The 19,424-nt window shown below is 37.7% G+C and overlaps 1 protein-coding gene across 11 annotated transcripts in view; it reads left to right on the forward strand.

Moving 5' to 3' along the window:
* Positions 1-19,424, forward strand: part of SUPT3H (SPT3 homolog, SAGA and STAGA complex component) — a 307,173-nt gene that overhangs the window by 75,388 nt on the left and 212,361 nt on the right. The window lies entirely within an intron of this gene.

Genomic DNA, 19,424 nt, shown 5'->3' on the forward strand with positions numbered 1-19,424 from the left:
TTAAGATTCTATGACATGTCGATGCCATGTGAGAGGAGAGACTGCTGTTTTGTAGGTTCATGTAAGCACAAGTGGGAGGCTAAACGAGGTCAATCACATCAACACTGGCTCCTGCTGTTTGGCATAACCTGCTCCACAAGTATAGAGAGTAAGGAGAAATAATTTAGGTTAGATTAAAAGTAAATCAGGTTTTGTTTTTCAGTTTCTCACTTTTAAACCCTGTATTGATACAATAGAGTGCTAACCTATCCTTTATTAACAGTTCTTTTCTAATATCTGGAAGGATTCTTGTATTTAGTATGAAGAAGTCTGTTTAAAAGTATTTTTCCAAAACTGGAGTGCTAAAACTGTGAGCTGTTGGCATTGGAATTAGTTGCTTGTTTAATTCTGTGGCAGTTTTCAGACCTGTGGAGTGTCCTGCTCTCAATGTGATGCTCATCCAACCCTCCTTTAACTCGGCCCCACCAAGTGGGTTCCAACACCTGAGGCCTTTGCAGAGTGATGCTGTTGCTTCTCCATTACCCACAGGCTGTTGCACTGAAGGAAAGGTATCCCTTTGGAACCTTTTCCAGTCATTGGTATCCCACCACAGTCCTCTCCTGGCCGTCAGATACGTGTGACTGCAGTGAGGGGCTGTCCTAACCCAGACTCTGTTGTGATGTGCTGACATGTTTTACAGACTTCACAGCTCAATTGGGACTGGAAGGGAACCCTGGAGATCATCTGATCCAACTACACTGCTAAGGCAGGTTCCCATGGGGCAGGTTGCACAGGATCACATCCAGGGGTTTTGGATGTCTCCAGAGGACACTCCACAACCTCTGTGAGCAGCCTGTTCTCGTGCTCTGTCACCTCCAGAGACATTGCCCCTCCTATTCAGATTTAACTTCCCGTGTTTCAGTTTCCCGTTGCCCCTTTTCCTGTTCCTGGGCACCACTGAGGAGAGTCCAACCCTATCCTCTTCATACCCACCCTTCAAGGAGTATTTATGCTTTCCTCTTTCTCATCTATAGGAGAAAGAAGCTCATATCTGTAAGTATTCTAGATTTGGAATTTTTGACTGTCACATGCACCTGTAATCTTCAAAGGTCACTTTCTTGGATCTACAGACGTTTTTTCTTTTTCACAACACACTTGGCAACCAAGCCATTCCTTTGTCTCGTTCATAAATGCTCATAATCTCACTTGAGTATATTTAATGAATAGAAGATTCTGTAGTGTACTGCAGATAGAGAGCTTGAATGCATTTTAACAAATAGGATTACAGTACAAAAGGATTTTTTATGCTGGTTTGAGATTTAATTACTTTTTTGTCTACTTCCAAAACACCTTTAACAATTTTTCTTCTTTGTATAGCATACCACATTCTTCATTCAATTGCTCAATAAAGCATTTACCTGAAGTAATGAATATCAAATGAAAATTTTGTTTGGGAAAGGGAAGGCTTTGTTTCTGTGCTCTGATTTAAACGTGCTGTTTGGTCAGAAAGTGCAATGCAGGAATTCAAAACTCAGTGGTTTGGGACATTTCAGAACTTCAACCAGGCTTGCAGTTTTGTGTTAATTTCTTTGAGTAGCAGACCAGTGTAGACTGGGAAACCCAAAGATTTCTTGGAAGATGAGCTTCAAAACTGAACTCCAAATTTTACCTGTATTAATGACAATAATTATTGCACAGAATTGGAAAAGGTATGTAACTCGAGTTTAAAATGTGTCTTCAGTGCTTTGATAATTTGTTTAAAAAAGATGGTAAATACAGGGGAAAGACCAAATTAAAAGACAAAACATAAGGATAAATGAGCATAAGCATAAGTACACATAAATCAAACGCTGAATTAATCCTGTTTAGAAATACCACTAAATAGCATAAAACAGTAGTAACTGATTACACAAGAATGAGAAAACCTATAAAGTAACTTACATTAAGAACACCTTGTAAGAAAAATTATACCTTACTAATAGGCTTTAATCCTACCTTAAAAGGTAGGATTAGAAATGTAAAGCTTTATTCCTGAGGCATCCAGACTAGGATTGTTAAACTTTGTGCTGGGATCAGCTTAAAGCTTCTTTTAACCTGTTATATCATCTCCGGTGCTGACCAGCAGTGGATTTCAAGGAAGGGGTACAAGAAAAGGGGAAACATCCAGGGATGCTTCCACAGGATGCTTTCCTAACCTCTACCTACGTGGAGTTCAGACTTCCTGAGCTAGGGCTGTCTTTGTTTTTAGTAGCTCTCCGTGAATGGTTCTTCCATGAGTTTATCCAGCTGCTGTTTGAACCTGCTTAAACTTTGAGGAGTAGCTTGCAGCGAGTCCTTTAATTCTGTAAGTCTCCTCTTCCTGCTTATACAGCACAACTTGTGACAGTTATAAAAATTCCCTAATCTTTGGGTAGGAGGAGTGATTGGAAAAGTTAATGGGTTTTATCTGTTATTTCTGTAAGATAGTCTGGTAACAGCAGTTGGTCTATTTGGTGTGCGATAAATAAAGCAACTAAAACTTGAGTGGGAATAAAAAAATGATTGTTTTGTCCTATGTCAGTGGCTGATTAGTTGCACAATCCTGGTCAAACTATGTCATTTTTCCATGAGGTTTATTATCCTGGGACTGACTCTTAGTGTGTTAATGCAGGTGAGTGTTTTCTGACCCAGGACTGACTCATGTCCACCTACTTTGAGCAAAGAGCAAAACTTCCTACACTTGTTGATGTAGACATGACTTTATTTCTCCTTTTATGAAGTAGTCATCAAGCTCACATTAAGTAGGCTAAATCCAGGGAATATACTCTGACAACTATGAGTGAAAGTGTTCTGGGAGCCACTTAGTCTTTTGAGACCATGTGAGGAAACTACAGTATGACTCTTGCACTTGGTCTGTGGGTCATCTTATAGATATTTTAAATTATACAAGCCACATTAGCACATGACTCATGTTTTTAAAAATTGGAGGATGCTGGCAGTAAGCCAAGAAAAAGAACTTAATACTTTACACTTAGAATACGTTCTGCTTACCTTATTATATCAATTCCCTAAAAACACCTGTAATGCTCTGAAGCTCAGTGTTTATTTTCCAAATGCAATTAGCATAAGAAAATTTACCTTTTGTAACCTGTTTTTTGAACACCACGTACATGCAGAAAAGTACAGCTGTGACCACAGACGAAAACCTTTGACCAATGCCTTGTAAAATTGTTCAGTGCCTGTGTACCCCCCAAATGTAATTCAGGGTGCTGTCTTATCACCCCTCGGCTTTCTGGAATTTGGCTGAATTTTGAGCTAATCACTGGCACAGAATTCCATTTACTTTAATTTAGAAGACAGTGAAATTAAGCAATTTTCTAACTAACCTTTTCTAAAGGTTCAGTATTTGTAATGAGCAGAAGCTTTGGATAATATCTTGATTTCCCCAGAAGTTTCTGCTTGTAATGTGTGAATTGAGGTAGTTTTGTCCAATTTTTATTTTTAAGGAAGTGAAATAGGGCCTCTTGTGAACTTCCTCCAGTTACCTGCCCATAGCAGGCAGCTGGATCCACATGGTCTGTAAAGCTCCCTCCAACCCAAACCATTCTGTGCTTTTGTGTAAGCTCCAGTCTTCATTTTTAGAATTCAAGAAATTAAAATAATTAATTTATCGCTTGCACTATTGGATGACACCTGTTTTTAAGTGAAATAACAGAATTTTCTTTTTCAGCACAGTATTTAGTATGGAGGCCAGAAAACCCTACAAGACAACAGAATTTGAAATGCTTTGTCACTTAGCAGGAATGGCTGTGTAAAATACACAGTGGAACAAACTGAAATGGCATGACTTTCAGACCTTTGTACTGTTCTGAGCAATGGGTTTCTAAGTTTAGGACCAATATAAGGCTTTTTTTTCTTCATTCTTGGGCAGCAGTCCTAGTGATTAATGTGGTGATGGATAGCAAGGTATCGTGGTGAATTCCTGCATGTTCTCTGTGCGTGGCCCTTCTCAGTGCTCTGGTGCTGAACTGTGGAAGTGAGAGCTGGGGGAGGTTGTGATGTCTGAGGGGAGCACCTGGAGCCAAAGGCAGGTGGATCTCAGCGTGGAACGTGGTGCAGTGGGATGTGTGTGCCACAGAGACAACTCTGGGGTAGATGTTACAAGTTAAGTGTTAGGAAGATAGCTGAGGAGAGGAAGAGGAACCTAAAGTAGGATAACATGCTGGCAGGTGAGCCATAGGAAAGAAAGATGAGGGAAAAAATGGTAAGAGTTACGGAAGTGTAACAACTGGGCTGTGAGAAATCAGTATTGGGCCTGTAGGCAAGACAGGTGCTAAACATGGATGGTACCTGCCAATTCTGTGGATCAAACCAGAAAGGAATAAACTGATTCACGAGGCTTCTCCATTAATGAACATTCTTTGGACATAAGATTAGTTCTGAGTCTCGATATGTCTTTGCTTTTTTTTTTTAAACAGTAGTAGATCCTTCAAATATCCATGTAAAAATCTTCAGAAGCAATAAATGACCTCTCGTTTTTGCCTACAGCTGCATTAAATCAAGTGATAGGTGATAATTTCTTGGCTCTAAAGATTCCAAAATTGCTCACGATTGATACATGCAGGAATTGTTTGCCTTGAGATTAGCATGTGTGTTTATTTATTTAGGTTTTATTTTGAGAAAAAAAAATAAGGCAAATTGCTTTTTGTGAACTGTGTTAAAAGAGCACCAGTGTTGCAAAATGAACAATAAAAATTAGGAAATAATACAGTAAAGTTTACCTCTGTAACTGTGATTCATCTCCTTGAACTGGCACTAATTCCTGCTTCTGTTGTGTGGGGATGCTGCCCTGGGAAGCTGGAGCAGTTCCTTCGTATGGATTAATCCCATCTCACTGACTTACCCGACCATCAGGCCTTTGCTAAAGCCATTTATAGGATCAGTCACACTGTTGATAAGCTTGATATGTGACTTTCCTTTCTCAAAGGATTTTGTGAATTATCTTCAAACAGTCAGTTACTGGAATCTTGTTTTGTGTAGCACTGCCAAATCTGGCACCTTAAATAAAAGTATTGAGCCAAACAGTGAAATGCACTTGTTCTTATTATCTCAGAGCAAACAGTGAGGACTTATTCCAGGTTGAACTTCTGCCAGAAACAACTACCAAGAATAATGATGGAAATAGAATTTTTTTTTAAGAAACAATGCTGCCCTTTTTGTATCTGACTTGTCATCTCTCCTACTTTCTACTTCAGAAAACTACCTGTAATGCTGGTAATATTTAATACTTTATATTGAATACTTTAGTACTTGAGCAGATATGCCACTGACCATTTTACTCTTTCAATTCCAGTGTTGGTGGTACTGGTTTTCCAAGGTCCTGTTCCAGTTTTGGTGGTGCTTGGTTGGTTTTCTGTACCTGGAGTCCATTGACATGAAATCACCACCAATGGCTACAGCAAATTCTTCTAAAGCAGCAAAGTCCTTGCTTTGCAAAGCTAGACTGGTTTGGTAAAGCCTGTCCCAAATTCTCTGCTAACTAGCTCATAACCCTAAATCTTTCTGATGGGCAAAACTGGGAAGACATAATGGTTGGTAAATCTCTCTGACATCACTGACTGTGATGGTGTGTATTGGGTCAAAAGCACAAATGAAGATGCAGAATTGGCATTGATGTAAACTGGGAGCCTTCAGTCCTTCAATACATCTTAGTATCCTTTAGGGATGTACTTTCTTGTCATAAGTGATCAGTGTTTTAAACACTTGAGTGCACATTTCTGTTTGTGATCATCACTTCTTATCAGACACTCTAGAAATGTTTCTATTGTGCAGTTATTTTGTAGAGGAGTTGCTACAAGTTTATGGTAAAATTTAAGCTTGGTTGAATTCGTTTTCTAGCCAGACATAGTTTATTTGAGAAAAATTGGAATAAAAGATCCATTCTTGCAATGCTTCCCTTTGAAGGCTGTGTAAAATCTGTTTTGATTACTTCAGAGACTTTATTTAGCAGAGCTTGATTACGTTTTTCCATTCTTTTTGTACCGGCTGTTAGAGACCATTATATTTTATACATATCAACATGTTGGTATTTAAGGGCTTATTCAGAATTTCCATTCTTGGATCATTATTTGGAAAACCATTGCTACATTTCAGTTATTTACATTTTCCTATTCTTTAACTTTGGCATTAAATAAGCTCTTAACTAACCTGTAAATGGGCTCCATTAGGATATTTAGAAACCACCCTGTAAGCACTTTCAAGCTTTCTGTTCATCTGGAATTCTGAGATAACAAAGAGTGCTACTTTTATTTTTATAATACTGGTGCATGTTTCAAGGCTGGAGTTTATTTTAAGTGGATAATAGTACTCCACAAGTTGTTAGTTTTTCCCCTTAAGATGCTGAACACTTAAGTATGTGGGTCTATAGCTGATGGAAGGATTTCTTTGATCGAGTTGTGTATGTGGTGAATTTTAAGACAGAGACAATATGCCGAAATAAGAGATTTTTCTTTCCTGAAAGGCTTCCTCCTTAAGATGTGAAATGAATCTTGCTGATGAGTTATGTGTTAATATTTGGTTTTCAATGTGCAGCCCCCATGGCAGAATTGAAGAGCAAAGAGTATTATATAGGGAGTTCCATGGCCAACTTGTGAAGACTGGAGAGTGTTTTAGGTATTTAATTAAGCAAATACTTCTTTTCAGTGATCTGAAATAATAGTTTATATTTTCAGCAGGTTTACCACAAAGTGAGGATGAAAAAAACCCTGATTTGGATGAAAATCAGTGTTTAACAGTCTTGATCTTGGTTTGTTTGTTTGTTTGTTTGTTTGTTTTTTTGGTAACCAATTAAATGAATCAGCATTGGCAGACTGAAGAAAATAATAAGTAAAAAAGGAGTTCTTAAAAGTTTGTTTCTATAACACAGTAGAAATTAAATATCGGCCATGTTCAATACATTGATTCACTTTCATGGCTGAAAGCCAAGTATTAATAGTGTTTTTCAAATGTGGAGATCTTCTGTGCCACCTGCACTTTGAGTGTTTTTATTGAGGGCATTCTCCTCTTAAGGAAAGTAGAAGGTTTTTCATTGTAGCTGAGTTCTTTTAACACTTGTAAGCATAGAGACAATGCTGATGGAAATGGGGTATCCATATTTCTGAGGGGCTTGGCCAATCCAGAAAACCATATGTGATCTGTAGTAACAGAACTGTATTTCTGGTGTATTTTAATATGTACTGCAGGTAGTACAAGGCATTTCTGTGTATTTGAAAACCAACTCTAAACTAGAAACATATTTTTAAGTGCTTAAAATATAAATAAAATTATCTGCTTGCATGTAGTTAGTGTAATGTTGTTATATGAAATGTATATAGCTGGAAAAGAAAATAAGTATAGTCCTAATTTTCAAATTACAAGTCTAAACAAAGAAAAAGAAGCAGCTGTCTGCATATGTATAGTTAAAGTATTAGTAAACTCTAATTTTGTATTTTTTAGTACACTTACAGTACCATACTTTGGAAACAAATAGTATCCTGTATATAATATGGATGTATTTTGTTTCACAGCACCATGGAAATCTGTAACAAAATTTGAGTACTTAATTTTTGCATTAAAAATGGCTGAGAAACATGATTATATATTATAACAGGCATGTATACTGTATATTAAAACTAGAGCTTGCTAAAGAGTTCTTGTTTAATCATAGTATGTATAAGATGATTTTATCTGTCGTATCTTCATGCTACCCTCCAATTTTACTTTTTTGCTCCTGTCACATAGAAATTTGTGTTTGATGTGATAAGTAGATTTTAGCATCACTGGAGATACATATTGCTACACAGTATTGGCCATTAAGTGCTTGGCATCCCATGAAGATGAAGGCAGATAAAAAGTGTGATTACAATGGTCAGTGAAATTGGGATTCTCTAAGATTCTTAATAATGAAAGAAATGCAGGTAGAAAAATAGAAGTGTTTTGTGAAACAGAGAAACATTCCAGGATTTGCAGCAAAAAATAAAGGATGTCATCTAAAGTTCTAGAAAGCAGCAAAAAGGTGAGGAGCATGGATATTTTTAAGGATGGTTCTTAGGGACTTAAATTTCTTTTGATGTCCTAGCTGTAATACCTACAGGCCACTGCTGAAAGTACTTAGGCAGGTGTACAGGTTTCGAGCTGGCTTCCCACCAAGTCCCCGAAACTTGACAACAAGGACCTGCTTCCCAGAGAGGGAAGAAAAAAAACGACTTAAGCAGCCAAAGCTATAGCAAAAAATATATATATATTTTACATATAAGACAGATATATACAATGAGAATATTATATACTAGAACTCCAGGAATCCTACATAGCTCCCCAAAAGGGAAGAGGGGGAGGGAGAAGGGAAAAGGATAAAAAGGGGCAAAGACCAAACAAGTCTACACAATCCAAAAACCTAGTAACCAGCCAGCTGAAGAATTAGCAAAATCTCCCCACTTCCCTTTGAACAAGCAGGATGACTGGACACGGCCCAGGGCTCTCCCCTCACATGTGGCAGATAACAGCAGTCGCTGTGGGCCTCAGCTCCAGATAAGCCAGACCGGGACAGGGACCCACCGTTCTAGAACCTCGCCGGAAAGGAAGAGCGAGGTCCCTCCTGCTGGCTTTATTTATACCTCAAGTTACGTAAAGGAATAGCATGGAATACTTCCGTGATCACCTTCCTAGTTCCTTCCTGGTTACAAGCTGGTCTCCAGGAAGGCCTGAGTGAAACCATCACAGCAGGTAACAATTTGTGATTGGAAGAAGTTTTTATGATGAGGATGGTGAGGCCCTGGCACAGAGAAGCTGTGGCTGCCCCATCCCTGGAAGTGTCCAAGGCCAGGTTGAAAGGGGGTTGGAGCAGCCTGGTCTAGTGGAAGGTGTCCCTACCCATGGTAGGAGGATTGGAACGCAATGATCTTTAAGATCCCTTCCATCCCACACCATTCTATGATTCCATAATTTAAAGGTACCTTCTTTAAAGGTACCTTCTTTAAAGGTCCCTTTTGACTCAAACCATTCTGATTTTGTGATGCCTTCAAGTTCTTAAGTTTTTAATGTAATACAAAAAAAAAAGTCCTTCTTGGAGATTCTGGTTTAGGTCTCTTGAGTAACAGATTTTCAAACTTGTATATTCTACGTATGGTACCTCTACCTATGTAGTGTTATTTCAATGTGCTTTGAGGTTGATCTGCCTGACATATAGTTAGAATGCATATATTAACTATAGATTTGAGTTTCACTTGTAATTAAATTTCATGATAACATTTCAATACTTTCAGTGAAGACTTCATTAAAAAGTGAGAAATGGTTTATGTCACCCTCATGTTAATGTCACTTTTTCATGGCTGGCTTTCTACTCAAATTTCAGGCTCTTGGATGTTATCAATTAGGATTTTTTAATAAAACACATTTATAAACTTCCGTTTGCTTAAACTGTTAGACTAGCTTTCTTAATATTTTTATTTTTTTGCCACACAGGCTGTGTGTGGTCAGAAAGGTTTGAGATTGTTGTAGGAAATACTTTACATGCTTCTAAACTCCTCTGTGCTTGGGTGATCGTTGAGTGGCCAGATACTGTCACTGTGAGCCGTGCTGCTCATTTATACACAGCTTTAGTGATTGAAATCCCTTCCTGTTGTTAATTACCCTCATTATATTGACATTTTTCTGGTTTACAAAGGTTTTATTTTCAGGTTTATAAAGGTTTTGACAGTGTGTTCTTGTCTTGCTTAAATTTGCGGCAGTACAGCAAAATTTAAATGAACAAATGATGTTAAGTCGAATGGATGGCAATATGGTTTTCATTCATCTTTTTGCAGCATCTTTTCATCAGCCATACGTTTCAAGTAATTAGGAGAGTTCATAAAAGATATTACACTGATATTTAGACAGATTGAGCAGTAGATCGGACTGGTATTTTAAATTCTTTTTTTCTCTGCCTCTATATCTGTAGTGTGAAAAACAAGCTGAAAAGACCTTGCCTTGTCTGCATGCTCTGTTCCCTGCCTCGATGGATGTGGATGGGCTGGGGCACATTGGTTGGTTGGCATTTGACTTACGCAGTTCTCAAAGGAGGAGAGTTAGACTGGCCTTTACAAACACTTCAGAATTTATGGTAGGGTGTTCTTTATGGGATATAATGAAGGATTTTCAGTTTCACATTTGCTGAGATTCCCTGAGAGGGTGTGGAGTGTCCCTCACTGGAGATATTCCAGAACCGTGTGGGATGACCCTGCCTGAGCAGGGAGGTTGGGCCACATGACCTAATGTGGTCATCTCCAACCTGTCCCATCCTGTGATTCTGTGATGTTGTTCTCTGTAAGCAACAATATATTTCAGAGGTGTCAAGCATTAGGTGATTTTTACTTTCTCTTCCTGATCACTGTCAGCACAATGGTGTCCATTTGGCCTGGACTCTTCTCACTTTTATTTTCTATTGTGATGAGCTACAGAGGCCTAATAATTTAAGCTAATTTTTGCATTGTACCTTTACAGTCTGTGGCCTTCTCAGAAAAATATAAGACATAACCTATTTTTGGAAATCTTACTGACCAAGCTGATCTAGTAGGCAAGAAATCCAGTCACTTATCAAAGAGGAAGTAGCTGAGTGAGTCTGCCACTCATGAGAAGTGTAACACTCCATGGGTAGATTGAAATTTCTCAGTCTTGCCAAATCATTTGTACTTGATTTTCCAAAATGAAATTTAAAAAAAAAAAGTGTATTTTCATGAAGAACCAGTTTGCTGAACCTGAGAGTGACATGGAGGAGTTATCATGGAAATTGGAGGCCGGAGTGGATGAGAAAAGGAAGCGATAAAAAATTTAGTAGTGGAGAAAGAATAAGACAGAAGGAAGGTGTTGAGCAGGATGAAGTGAGTTGCAAGTTTTTGCAGGAGCATAGTTACAGTGGAAGTGTCAATTAAAGAAAATTTGCATGTGAAGGTGAGTGTAAAGCACTGGAAAATCTTTTGCTGACAAGTTGAAATACCTGTGATGCTTTGAAGTGATAGAAGTGTACAATGGTTTCATCAGCACTTGTAAAACTTGGAGGAAGAGAATAAGCCAGAAGAGAAACTTAAGGGGTTCAGGTGGAAAATGAACTGCATATGGTTTGCTAGTAGGGATAAAGACAGATGGATTTTGGAATGTACAAATTGTTACTATTCTCTGTTGGAAATGAAGGTAGAACATTTCAAATTGGAGCTGGTTCTACAGCTGATGTTTATTTGCAATGGCAAGACAATGGACTGTGCAAGTAAGTAGGTTCCCATTAATGGCCTTCATAAAGAATACTTGAGGCAGAAAAATGGAAATTCCAATATATGTGAGCTTACAGAGTGTTTTAATGAAAAATTAAGCTGAGTATTAGATAAAATTTAGCCTGAGTTCAGATTTGGACACCAAATTCCACCTAAGGCTCAGGCAGCAGTTGAGTCCTATAAGCTTTTGAAGGCTACCTGGTCTTTTATACAACTTACATTATCATACTTTACTAGCATTACTTTATCATCCCTTGTGGAAATTTAAACTGAATGATGATCAGAGGTCCCTTCCAACCTAAATTGTTCTATAGTTGTATTTAGTTTGATGGTTTATAGCATACTTAGCTTCACTTCCTCAACATATGCTCAAAAATGCCTGTTCTGGGACGTGGGCATCTGTCTCCCAGCTGTCTCCTACCTACAAACAGTTTTAGGAAGAGACACTTGAATTCTGCCTCTGTATTCCAGATGAAAGTTAAATGGACCATTTTGTTAATAATGCCCATTTTTTCAGAGTGCCATCATGGCATCTGCCTGGACTGCAGCCAGCTGGATGGGCCTTGTATCCCAGGGATTTGCCTTGTGTCCACAGAATGGGGATCAGGCTCTGTTCCTTGGTCCTGTTGAGCTGGACCAAGGTGCCCCCAGGGACAGGAGTCCTGGCTCCCAAACTGAGAACCTGACCCTTCATGGCACATGCATTTACAGAGAAATCATGGAATTCTGGAGTTGTGGTCCTATTCATGGAGCTGGTTGTATCCAACTGTGGTTTGAAGTGAATATACTTACACCTGGTAGGGGGTTTGGAAGCAGCTTGTGCCCTTCCAGCTGAATGTCCTACACATCTCTGGTGGCATGGCTTGGGAATAGTATTGGTGTGGAATCATCACAGGAAATAAAGTTATTAGAGGAAAAGATAGAATACATTTAATGAGCCAGTGTGACATTGGAGTACAAGAGGCTACTGTGAAGAACAAAGATATTTTTTTGTGGTTTAATTCTCTGTGGAGTATTGGCTCCTTCTAAATGTTACTCTGTTGTTGTTAACTCAAATTTCTTCTGAGATGCTACAATTCAGAAATCACTGGGTAGTGTGTTTCACAGTCAAACATACTGTAATTAATACCGTTTGCCTGATTTATAACAGCATGTATTTTTCATTTAATTCTTAAGTTTACCTTGTGCATGGTATCTCTTTTTTCCTTTTCTCTTTAAATACATGTTTCATTCAGTGTCTGCAGATCTTACTTCAGTGCTGACTATGTGAAATCTTACTTGCTGTGATTTGAGTTGTGGCATCATAAATTAAAGTACTGAGAGGTTACCAATTTTATTTTCCTGCCTGGGCAACGTACTGCCGAGAAAGTAAAACAAATTTAACAAATATAGAAATTTAAAATGCATAGGTTTCTGTGCTGTTAACATAATTTTTGAATGTGAGTATTGAAGTTGAGACCTTCTCTTCGGTATATTGATGTTGGAAAATGAAGAGACTGTGTGGTGACTGAATTTCCATTGACACTTTTTTTGCCATTTCTAGCAGTACTTACTTCAAACATTGAACGTTTCGCCCCTGTTATTTCAACTGTTCCTTGAAAATGGCTATTTCAAATCAATATTAAAGCTACATGTCTCATGCTGGCCTGTCACGTGATAATGTCATTTATTTTCACTTTTAAAATCGCTGATCACAGTGGAAAAATAACTTTAAATACATTTTTAGCTATTTTATTATATCTGCACGTATTTTTACAGCTTAACTCTCTTAAGAGGTGCAAAAGAAGAAACCGATTTTTCAAGTACTGTTTTATTCTTTGCTATTCATTTAAATAATATTTAGTTCAGAAATGCTGCTTCTGAGTTTTATGTGTTTTGAGATAAAAAGCATTTAAATGAGGCTTCATAACAAAACCACTTACTTTTGTTTCATAATAAAAACATACTGTAGAGATGGATTAGGAATAGAGTCCATATTGATCCAAATTAAAAAATGTAATAGTTACAGTTTTATCTTTGTAAATCACAGAGGAGAAAAATGTTATTTAGTGATTATTACAAGATAGTAAAGCAACATTAAGATCTAGCCTGGCTTTCTCTTATTTAACTGTGAATTTATATATTATTTAAATATAATAATTTAGTAAATTATAGGGAATTATTGGAAGCTTAAAATTATTGCAAAAAAAAAAAAACTCCTTCTTTGGAGTAACTCTTTGCAATTTCAGTGTTTCAGCAATGTAGAATTTTCAGTGCTTTGACTTCATGTAATTTATCTCAGCAAGTACCCATGAAATAATTTTTAATAAATCAAATTCAAACATGTGCTGGAACATTTGCCAAGATTATAGTGTAGTACCAGCTACTGCTACCTTAGACATAACGCTAAAATTCGGAAAAGAAATTTTATATTATTTTTATTACAGCAGGAAAATATTTTTGTGGAAAAATAGCACTTAAGCAGCCTATTTTTCATTTTCTATTAATGTTGTCATGAGGAAAAGATGTGAAGTCACTGATCCTTCCATCATTCACCCGTTCTCAGCCTTTCTGTTCAGGGAAATCGATGCCACCTTAAGTTTATTCTTACAGAATTCCAGGTATTAAATGCTATTGCGTGGATAGCATGTGTCAAAAGCTGTTGATTCTGTTCCTAAAAAGAGTATAGTTATTCTAAATACTATTTTATTGGAAATACATGAAGCTGAATATCTGAAGGCACTGTGTTTGGGCAGTAGGCTGGCTTTGTTGTGGGTTCTGAGAGGCAGGATCCTTCTGTTACTCCAAATATAACTGGCCTGAAGTCACTGTATAATAGATTACCACTTCTTTTGGCATCTGAACAGCAGCTTCAAGTGTGTCCTGTCACTTAAAAGTTACACAAAAAGTGGCACAGTTAATGGAAATTAGAAAGAAATTTAGCAAATTAAATTTAAAAAGATTCTTCGTGTGAAAAATCGGGAACAGGATAAACTGCTGAAATAGTTTTAAAATGCGGTTCTCTTTAGGGGCATTTTCCAATCACAGCATAGTACCGAAAGTTTGTTAAAGCTGTAACATTACTGACCTTAGTAAATAGTTGTGTACATTTTTCAGATCAGAAATCCAGGGACTGAAGTGACTTCAGGCAGCTGCAGCTTTTTGGGGGAGTGTCCTTCGGTGCAGCCGAAAGCACACGAGTGTGGATGGAAGAGCTGAGGGAGCAGCTCTTCCATAAAAGCTAACATAACTCTGTCATTTTAGAGTTAATCTTAAAATAAAGTCACCCTGGAAATCAATTTATTTTGGTGCTTTACTCAGGTTGCTTTTTTTTGTGGGTAGAAGTGTAAAAAATATGAAATTCATAATGCTTTAAAAATTGAAATAAGCATCTTGTGTAGGTGAGGAGCTGTAGTAAAAAACTGTGCAGCTGTGCATCTTTTACTATTTCTTGGAGGTTTTTTATACTTTACATGCTTTAGTGTGATATAATTTAAACACTATTTTCCCTTTTATTAGAAAATTTTAAATGTGGCTTTTGAAATAATCATTTTTGATACAAAGCAGGATGTCAGAACAGCGGAACTAAATCACCGCTTCTTGAAATCTGAAGACAATAAAACTTCTTCTTGGACACTTGATTCCTCCTTTCATGGTCCTGGGAGGCTGGGCATTATGAGTAGGCATTTTTAGACTGGGCATGATGAGCTCAAATAACTTGCAGAGTAAAGTGTACACATTGAGGTATGGGAGGAATAGTTCATTTTCCATTGTCAACTGCCAGGCAAGTCGAATTCCGAAAGAAGAATGTTATTAGTTACACATAATTTTAAAGGAGTCTGAAAAGAAGCAGCACGTTTACATAATCTAGATGTGAATATAAGGATACCGTTTTTTGCAGTGTCCTTTTCTGAACATAATTAAACCAAGGAACTGTAATCTGTTGTAGGTTCAGCTCAAGGAAGCTTGCTAGAAGTTAAATAACATTAATGTTTTAGTTGGAGCTCGTGTAGAAGAGGTATTATTTTAAACAAAAATGAAGTCTACAGCTATCTGGTTGTGAATGTCTCTCAATTACAGTGGCGTCCGTGGATCTTGGATCTGAATGAAGATTTGGCTAGAAATTCCCCACATCCTTAGTCTGTGTTTTCCTCTGAATAAGAAACAGCATGTGTGAATTACATTTGCTCTAATCCGCTCCATACAGGAGGCTCCAAATTTCTGTGAAAAATGATTATGCACGGTTCAAACCAATTTTGATGGAGGTGGGTAGATGCCTTTTTAGCTCAGCTGGTTAGAAGTTAAAGGTATTTAGAGGAGCACTGCCGAGCGGCCAACACGCTGATATTCGGCCGAACACAAACCCAGGAATAAGAAGTCACTGCCGTTGCAGACAATCACATTCCATCGGTGGTGTAACTTCCTGCATTTAACCGAACATGAAACATTATTCAGTGAAAAGGAAAAATACTCTTTTTCCTGAGTGTGCTACCCGAGCAATTAGAATGAATTGCTACTACTGTAAAGTGGGGAGTTACTGAATGAGATAATCTGTATTTAAGCTTCCCATAATACAAGCCTACGGAATAAAAACATGTTTCTCTTCTGCATCAACTTAAAATATTTTTACAGTTGTAGCTACCAAGTATATAAAGAGGTTTCTTCTGCTTTCACGAAAACGGAACATTTTTGTGTGTTATGGAAATAAATTTGAGTTTAAGTGCTGAGAGTGCTGCGATGCTCACAGCGTTTTCAGAGGAGTCACTGCCTCGGAAGATCTTCCCAGCTCCTCACTTTCCAGTTTCAGTCAAAACAAAGAAACTTTTACCCGTTGCTGGATGTGTATGAAAACTGCCAAACTGAAATGATGGCTGTGTGGGCATTTTCAGGGGCAAAGATAGTGCTCAGTGAAAAAAAAATATCTATTTGCAAAACTTTGGAACTATCGGTAATTTTTGTAAAGTGCAACAACATGAGTAACTTTTATACAATACTGTTAGACTAGAATCAAAGAATATAGTTAAGACAGAAAAATAATGCTACAGATTTAGTGCATCATTTCCAGTTTCTTGTTTTATAGGATATCTTGTGGCCTTGATGTGGAAATTCAGCCAAGTATTATAGTTAAAAATGGCATTTGCTTGTTTTCTCATTTGGACCCAGAGAAGGGACTGTCTGCATTTTGTATAGTCTATATACACAAAGTTTACCTTAGCTTTATTTTAAAAATATATATTATAAATAAACTAATGATAGACTTATGCTGTATTCATCATTTCTATTAAAAATTTTAAAAGAAGTGGATTTGTCTTCATTCATATGGAAGCACTTAAGGTAAAGGTGAAATCCAGTTTGTAAATGTCCAGTTTGGGCTGTTAGCTGAAGATTCCTGAAAGAAAAGAAAGTGCTATTTAGCTTCAGATTCTAATTCATGCAGAAATGTTCCCTCTCGGATGTTACTTTTGAATTAAAGAGTCTAAATTGCAGCTTTGACTGCAATTATCGGTACATCTTGGCTTCTAGATCAATGAAGGCTCTCCTGTGTGAGAGACCACTATCTAAGAATTGGAAAATCTCATGGGAATAAATCCTACAGAAACTCATGTCAAAGAAATGCAGAGAGAAAATATTCATCCTAGTGAAAAAATATAATTTTCGAGGTGCTGTTTCCCTGTCTCCCAGCAAATTAAAAAGGTCAAACTCCTGGCAGCTTGTAAAACAGAAGCAGTTAGCCCATGGCCTCACATAAAAATGCAGCAAGCTATTGCTTATATCCCACCTCTGCATTTAAACCAAGAACTGACTGCTGTTTGTGTTTTTAAAAATAGAAGTCTGTTTACTTTGATTAAGCAGTCCTGTGAGCTGCAAATATTTTTGACCCTCCCACACCTCTCCCATATTTTTTTTCTTTTGTCTTGGGTACAAGTAATGAATCTCATGGATTGTATCTGGACTGTCAGTGGGATATAATATAATTTACTTTACCGACTGATTCCCTTCCAGACGTCTACATGGGTTGAAAACTGGATTATGGTATTTAAGATACAAACTGTCTGCCCTTACTTGTCACAGAAAAATACTTGTCAGTTAAGCCACAAACTCATATAAATAAGACTTTGGTCTTAGAGCAACATATTTCTTAGCTGATGTTTGAAAATATGAGTTCAAAAGCTCAGTTCTGCAGAAGTCCTGACTTGTATAAGCCTTGTGTGCCTAATAGGAGAAAGCATTTTATTTATGGAATTTGAAAAGACAAATAGGGAAAGGGAGATGGGAGTATGTGTTACATACCTCATTGCTGAAAGAACAACTGTAGCATAACTGAGAAGAAATAAGAAATGGATAAATGTATGAGGGATTAGATAACAGTACAGTTTTTAATATTGAAGACATCATTCCTAGTATTTAGTCAAAGTTGATTTTACTTAACATATACTACATTAAAATAGTAATTTTTAAATAATATAAAATATTGTGCATACCTTACCTAGGCATTTTTCTGAGTGTTTCATAAAACCAGACAGAAATAGTATAGTTAAATGATTACATATCTTTATCACTCTTCTCTCTCTTTTTACTTTTAAATACTAACTTCTACTTGACTAGAACTGAGTCATACTTTCACACTGTATTAGGCATTTAATATGCTCTGTAATTTCTACCACCCTCAAGGAAGGAAAAACCCCACCAATTTGCTGATCTTACCAACATTTTAACAAAATACTTATTTCAGAATATTTCTGATGTTGGATTTATTCTGTGTCACTCCTTCCTGGAGGCTTCTCTGTGTGGCAGAAAGGTGTCTATGATTAAAAAATAAGAAAATCAGCCAAATGTTAGTTTTGCTTCATCCTGTGAAATATTTTTTTGTCATTCACGTTGGACAGTCCTGTATGTTCTTACTGAGTATGTGATTCAGCCTCACTTAAGAAAATTTGTTGGTTTTGTTGTTAAATGATCTAAACCAGCAGAAACAAATAAATGTGTTAATCTAAATAACCCAGCCATGGTGTCAGGAAGACTTGGATCAGCACTGTTGCCTGAATTAAGGTTCCTTGACCTGCTGTGGTTCCTCTGGTTCAGTAGCTTTGCCACACTCCAACCATTTGAGGTGATAACTCCCATATGAAAAGATGTCCTGAAAAGTGGCTGGTTGCTCCCACTCAATGGAAGGGTTTCAGCTGGGCATGAAATGCTCTCTGTGTTGGATCCCTACGGAGCAGTCTTGGCACTGGGCCTGTTGGGGTGTCACAGGTGCTTTTTCTGGCAGCTCAGAGAATCTGTGACACCTTCTCTTGGTGCCCCGAGACCAGATTTAAATATCTCAGTTGATTAAAATGGGGAGGATTTAAAGTGATACATCTGCTGTGTGAGGAGTGGGACCAGGCTTAAGCAAAGATCATCTATTAAGTTGTGGACCAAAAGAAATTGTTTGCAGCAGAACATATTTCCATCTATGATGTGAAGGAATAATGCAGGGTTTTGGTTTAACTCTGGATTCTTGCAGTTTCTTTGCTGTAAGCAATTATTTGTGAAAGCTGGAGAGTGCCTGGAAGGGGGGAGTGAGATGTGGTTTGGTGTGGCAAGGACCACCCTCTGCTGGATGAGAGGGATGGAACCCAGCGGGAAGACAAGGGCATGGGAGCAGGGCCCTGTTAGTGGGCTGGGACAGAGACAGGCATTCTGCCACTGGAAAGGGGAAAAAATACCTGTCATCTTAAGACAAGCAGTCCCACCTTCAGACTGACATTTCCAAATGCAGGCTTTGACAGCTCTTAATGTTGTTTGATGCAGTTTTGGTGCATAGTTTTATTTATTTGTGTGGTGATAGCACTCAAAGAGACCAGTCATGATTATGGTGGCTTTATGCAGATGGGAAGACAGCCCCTGTCCAAGAGGGTTTGTACCCTAAGCCTTGGCATGGACCAAATGTTATGCTCAAGAGCAGTTCCCTTCTCAGACAGTGGGTGAGCTCATATGGCTCAAATTGAGCAAAGTCTGACATGTTAGCAGGGGTTTATCCCTAGGAACAACCCTTGGAGCTGTGCCAGTAAATTCTGAGGGGCTTGTCATTATTTGCTGTTACAGACCTGTGATGGCTTTGAAATTCTTCCACATCCGAGTTTGCCAGTGAAGAAGACCTTGTTCACTTCTAGGATAGCATCTTGTTAAGATTAGGAAATACATGCCTGCTGCCTGTTGTTAAAG

Source organism: Pseudopipra pipra, chromosome 3 (genome assembly GCF_036250125.1).
Source record: "Pseudopipra pipra isolate bDixPip1 chromosome 3, bDixPip1.hap1, whole genome shotgun sequence".
Lineage (NCBI taxonomy): Eukaryota > Metazoa > Chordata > Aves > Passeriformes > Pipridae > Pseudopipra > Pseudopipra pipra.